Source organism: Lethenteron reissneri, chromosome 58 (assembly GCF_015708825.2).
Source record: "Lethenteron reissneri isolate LAM-NWPU_2019-01 chromosome 58, ASM1570882v1, whole genome shotgun sequence".
Lineage (NCBI taxonomy): Eukaryota > Metazoa > Chordata > Hyperoartia > Petromyzontiformes > Petromyzontidae > Lethenteron > Lethenteron reissneri.
Genome location: NC_083836.1, coordinates 2,681,651 through 2,687,540, shown reverse-complemented (window position 1 = coordinate 2,687,540; position 5,890 = coordinate 2,681,651). Strand labels below are relative to the sequence as shown.

General features: G+C 48.3%; 1 long non-coding RNA gene across 1 annotated transcript; it reads left to right on the top strand.

Annotated features, from left to right (window-relative positions):
• The first annotated feature begins 355 nt into the window (after positions 1-355).
• On the top strand, positions 356-2,802 carry LOC133357534 (uncharacterized). The gene is made up of 3 exons (XR_009756976.1): positions 356-477; positions 804-1,495; positions 2,403-2,802. It is a non-coding gene; the product is annotated as an uncharacterized LOC133357534 (long non-coding RNA).
• Positions 2,803-5,890: the final 3,088 nt, after the last annotated feature.

The window sequence follows — 5,890 nt, the reverse complement described above, 5'->3', positions numbered from 1 at the left end:
TATTTTATTATGTTTTATTTTATTCTTTTATTACTTCCCTTCTACGTGACTTTACCGAAAGAACCAAGAAGATGAATCCCTGCAGTCACGAAATCTTTACATAGAAATTTAACGACAAATCTGTCTCTCCTCTTTCTCTCTCTTTCTCTTCACCCACTCTCTCTCTCTCGCTCCATCTCTCTATCCCACTAATCTCTCTCGTTCGCTCTCTCTCTCGCGCGCTCCATATCCATCTCCGATGTGGCGTGAAACGTGGTCGCCATTCTCGTTCGCCCGCGGCCCCCTTTTTTCTGGGAGGGGGGGGGCTCCTTCTCCTCTTCTTTGCACTCCCATCTCTCTTCTCTTGTCCCCCCTCCCCCTCTCTCTCTTTATCTCTCGCATTTAGCGCCACAGCGCGTGGATTTACAGCGATTATTTGTGTTGCTGGCGACTTTGTATTTCATATCGGAATCGCCTTCAGTGCTGTTGCTGCTGACGGTAATAAAAGTTATTTAAAAGTCGCCTCTTTATCTCTCGAATGTTATCTCTCTCACCCTCTCCGTCCGCTCTCCCTCCCTCCCTCTCTCTTTTTAAAATGTATTTTAACACTTAAAAGTTTGTTTAATCAACGTTTTTTTGCTGCAACAGACAACGCGTTGATCAAGATAGAAGCACTGTTTCACCACGGAGATCTCTGCTTATAACATTTTGCTATTTTCCCTCGCTCCAACTCTCTCCCCATCTCTCTCTCTCTCGAGCGTGCGCTCCCCTTTCGCCGTCTTTGTAACTCCATCAAATTGTTTCGCTCCATCTCCCCTTGGCAGGCGACCGTTCCGAACAAAGACGAAACATTTATTTGATTTGACCCAACCCCGGCGCACTGAGCTGGGCGGATGGGTGCGGTTTGGGGTGTCTGAGGCTGCTGCTTCGGGTTCAATACCGGAACCGGGTCACGAACACGCACCCACTCGCTCACGGACACCCCACACGCACACCCATGCACGCACTGACACACACACTCACACATACACTCACGCACACACTCACACACACACTCACGGACACACTCACACACACATACACTCACACACACGCACACTCACGAACACCCCACCAACTCGCTCACGGACACCCTACACGCACACTCACGCACGCACTCACACACACACTCACAGACACACTCACACACACGCACACTCACGCACGCACTAACACGTACACTCACACTCACGGACACACCACACGCACACTCACGCACCCACTAACACATACACTCACACTCACGGACACACCACACACTCACACACACACTCACGCACACACACACTCACACACCACACACTCACACATCCACTCACGCACACACACTCACGCACACACACTCACGCACACGCACACCTCACACACACACTCACGCACACACACGCGCGTGCGGAGAGAGGAGAGAGCGGCGGGAGTCGGCGCTGCCTCCCCATCATGCGTGCCCACTCCACGTTCCCATGCCCGGAGCTGTTCGGTGAGTGTTACCCGCTGTTTGCTGTTAAAGCGTTTGTCATGTGCACGCATATATATATATGTGGGTGCCTGTCTGTGTGTGTGTGTGCCTGCCTGCCTGTGTGTGTCGTGTATCTGAACCGGTGCTGGGCTTCCCCTAGGTCGCCTCAGCCTTAAACGTGTATCTGGTGGTGCGGCGTGTAAATATGAGCATTGGGGAAACAAAGGCGGCCGGGCGTGGTGTTAGCCACCCACCCCCATCGTGTGCCGTGATCGCCGCAATAGGCACTTGCTGACAGCACTTGCCCCAAAAGTCCGCTGAAGGCTATACGGGTGATCTTTGCCTTCGTTTGTTGTGTGTGCATCAGCTGCGTCGCGGTTAGCGCACTGAGGCTCACGAACATGAGTTGGATTCCCGCTCGCAGGCCAACATCGGTGACGAACATCTGAACCGGTTCATAGGCCTCCCCTAGGTCGGCTCGGCCTCAAATGATCACCTGACTCGGCGTGTGTTTAACGCACAGCACTGCGGAGACGAATGCGGTCCGGGGAGTGGTTTTGGCCACCCAATCCCTCCAACAGCACTTGACCCAAGAGCCCATGTGGGCTATACGGGGGAACTTTGCCTTTGTATACCTGAGGCTCACGGCCTGCCTCCTATTGGCCAAGTCGCCGCATTCTCCGGAGTATAAGACGCACACGGTGCAGTGAGTTCGAACGACTCCGCATGTCACCGACACGAGATGCCTTCATCCAGCAGTGGATCGGCGTACGGCCTTATATAAAGACAAAGATCCCCCGTATAGCACTCAAGCGACTGTTGGGGCAAGTGCTGCTAGCGAGTAGCACCTAAGAAGTCCGGCAAGGCACACGAATGGGGTGGGTTGACAAAACCACGCCCGAACGGCTTTGTCTCCCCCCCTGTGCAGATATCTACACGATCGCACCAGGTACTCATTTGAGGCTGAGTCGACCTAAGGGGCAGGACCGGTACCGGTTCAGATAGTCGTCACTGGTGTTGGTGGCCGTGAGCGGAGAATCGAAGTCACGTGGCCGGGTTAGTAGTGGAGTGCTCGCGCAAACAGACACGCACGCACAAATATTACACGTAATCTATTTATATTTGGCAACGTGTTTCCCATGTTTGGGTTATTCCTAAAATTCGGAATACTTTGGCCAAATTATTCACTGTGTCTATCCAAATGTACGAAGTCTGTAAACCCGTAACCGATTTCCCTCTCCCCGAAAATATCTCCCTCCGTTCGGAATTGATACCGAAAGATGACGTCACAGGAAGTCACCTGACTTAAAATGGCGTCGTGCGCGTGGCTTTTTTCGCCGCCCCCCAAAAAATAAAACGGTGGCGTCACGTGGCTTTGAATGACGTCACTTTCGTTAGCAGGAACACCGTTTAGCGCGACAAAAAAGTTAACCTCGAAGCATTGTTCTTCTTGGTTCTTTCGGTAAAGTCACGTAGAAGGGAAGTAATAAAATAATTTAAAAAATAAAACATAATAAAATAATTCTCACGACATTTCGGCTACAACGCAAGCGGCCGCCTTCATGTGTAGCCGAAACGTCGTGAGAATTATTTTATTATGTTTTATTATTTTACTATTTTATTACTTCCTTTCTACGTGACTTTACCGAAAGAGAAGATGAATCCCTGCAGTCACGAAAGCTTTAAATCGAAATCTCGAAGCATTGGTCAATAACAGCATCGCACGCGCGCGCGTGTGTGCGTGTGTGTGCGTGAGCTTAAACGAAAACAAAATATACACAGTGAGGTTTCGGAGTACGCGGCGAGCTCAAAGTACGTGGACCCGCTCGCACGCGACCGACCGACCCCGATTAATCCTCGCACTTTGTGCGGCTCGTACTTTCGCTACACGCACGAGGCGGGAAGCGACGAGTCAAATCACTGCCCCCCCCCCCATCACGCAAGCGATGGGTTTGACGGCGTGTAACTCTATCGCACGAGCAAGAAGCGAGTCCTAAACAATCTCTAGCGTTCTAATCTAGTGTTAATCATATATAGTGTTAATAATCTAGTGTTAATCATATATAGTGTTAATAATCTAGTGTTAATCATATATAGTGTTAATAATCTAGTGTTAATCATATAGTGTTATTAATAATCTAGTGTTAATCATATATAGTGTTATTAATAATCTAGTGTTAATAACGTATAGTGTTATTAATAATCTAGTGTTAATAACGTATAGTGTTAATAAAATATCCAGTGTTCTATCTGACCCGGATGCTACAGATGATTAGTTAATCATTTATCGTGCAATACTGTACTTTGTGAAACATTTATGTACATTTATATTCATTCATATCCACTCTTAAATTGTATTTCCTACACTGCTATAGTAATATAGTATATAGTAGTGTATAGTCATGTAGTAGTATAAAGTATTGTTTAGTAATGTAGTAGCACATAGTAATATAGTAGAATATAGCAATATCTAGTAATGTATATATAATGTATATCTACACTCGTAAAGGCGAACCATAACTGATGCGAATTCGCGCATACTTGGGGGTACACGGAACCTAACCCCCCCCCTCACCGTGTACTCTGAGACCTCACTGTATATAAAAGGCGACGTTTCGCGAAATGATCCTTCTTCAGAGTAGGGAGACCAGGTAATGCAAGCGTTTCGACAAAATCCGATTAAAGTTCCGAAATTGACCTTGGAAACAATGCGAACTTCCGAAATCAGGAAATTGCAATTTTAAACTCATCTCGAATACGTGCTAAGTAGCGTTTCAACACTCGCATGTAATACATAAATAAACATACATTTGAAAAAAATGTTACACCACGTTACGCTCTGGCCAACATTGTGTCGAAAGACCCTCCACCACCCAACGTAGCCAAACAAATTAAGTTGTCATGTGGTATACGAGCGGGTCCATTGTGATGATTGTTTGAGCTCAACCACTCACTCACCCACTCACTCACCTACTCACTCACTCACTCACCCACCCACTCATCCACCCACCCACTCATTCACCCACTCACTCACCCACTCACTCAGCCACTCACTCACTCACCCACCCACCCACTCACTCACCCACTCACTCACTTACTCACCCACTCACTCACTCACCCGCTCACTTACCCACTCACTCACTCACCCACTCACTCACTCACCCGCTCACTTACCCACTCACTCACTCACTCACCCACTCACTCACCCACTCACTCACCTACTCACTCACCCACTCACTCACCCACCTACTCACTCACCCACTCACTTACCCACTCACTCACCCACTCACTCACTCACCCACCCACCCACCCACTCACTTACCCACCCACTCACTCGGTGATTTGAAGAACAATCCTCACAGCCAGACGATTCGCTTGAAACTGCATCAAGCATCTTCAGGACGTCAACAAACTCATACAATGACAAAAGATCCCCAGTATAGCCTTAACAGATTTTTGGGGCAAGTGCTGTTAGCGAGTAGCACCTATGAAGGCCGGCACGGCAACCGAGGGGGTGTGTGGCCAGCACCAGGCCCGGCCGCCTTTGTCTCCTGAGTGGCGATGTTTACTACACACCGCTCCAGGTACTCATTTGAGGCTGAGTCGATTTAGGGGATAACCGTCACGTGTTGGTGGCCGTGAGCGGGAATAAAACTCCGGTCGCAGGGTTCGTAGCATCATAGCGTGCTAACCGCGACACTGCCGCTCACCATACCGCACTCATAACAAACAGACAAAGATCCTAGATTTGAAGCTTTCGTGACTGCAAGGATATTCATATTCTTAGATTTTTTTCGGTAAAGTCACGTAGGTAAAATTTTTTAATTAATAAAAGTTAAATTAAATAAAAATCACGACGTTTATCAAGTAATACAGCTGTCGGGCTGTGACGGTTCCACCTGAAGACGGAAGCTTGTGTTGCCTCCGAAACGTCGTGATTTTTATTTTATTTTACTTTTATTAATTTAAATTTTTTACCTACGTGACTTTACCGAAAAAAACCTAAGAATTTAGACAAAGATCCCTCCCGTACAGCCTTACACAGACGTGTAGGGCAAGTGCTGATAGCGCGCATAACATAATACGTCCAGACGTACACGCGCGTTTGCATTCGCATGTACTTGTACGTGCGTATGTATGAACTTGAACGCAATGCGTTGATTTAAAACGATGGTCTTGAAGGGCTAGCGAGCTGTAATTTGGCACAAACGCAGACGTGGTCGGTTTCAGCGGCAGCGCCTTCGCGCCTACGTTGTAGAGGTTTGCGGTTCGAATTCCAGCGGCAGCCCCGGTTAATACGGCTGTTTGTTCCGACTGCTTCGCTTCACAGCGGGCGCTCACGAATCTCGTGGCGCTCGTGTGCAAGAGTAAGCCACTGTGTGTCGGCGACTCGGTTCGAAAATGTCACACCGCATA